Genomic DNA, 421 nt, shown 5'->3' on the forward strand with positions numbered 1-421 from the left:
ACAAGAAAAGAAGAAAGAAAAGATAAAATACAAGCACTGAGAGATTCGCTCTCTCTATCAAATCCCCAAGTGCAGGTCTATCCAGTTATATACTCACATGCATGCACACAGACACATATAGATATCCATATATATATATATGGATATATGCATGTGTCTACTCACAGATGAGATGCGTGTATTCACGTATACTTCGGCGAGCCTTTACAGTGATAGGGAAACACCTAGGCTAATGGAGGAATGCTCTCTAGAGCTTTGTACGGAACTCTTTTTCTCTAGCTTGCATGCAAACTCGTCTCTCATACGTGTATGTAGATCTAGCCAGTCATACGACGAAAAAGAAGAAGAGACCACCTCTCACCTAACATTTTACTCCCCTGAAAGAAGGAGGATAAGACCAGATGGGTAGATAGATAGATAG

General features: G+C 40.4%; 1 protein-coding gene across 1 annotated transcript in view; it reads right to left on the bottom strand.

Moving 5' to 3' along the window:
• CSUI_002218 (site-specific phage integrase family protein) overlaps positions 1–421 on the bottom strand; it is a 7740-nt gene that overhangs the window by 3555 nt on the left and 3764 nt on the right. The window lies entirely within an intron of this gene.

This window comes from Cystoisospora suis (genome assembly GCF_002600585.1).
Source record: "Cystoisospora suis strain Wien I chromosome Unknown contig_927, whole genome shotgun sequence".
Classification (NCBI taxonomy): Eukaryota; Apicomplexa; class Conoidasida; order Eucoccidiorida; family Sarcocystidae; genus Cystoisospora; species Cystoisospora suis.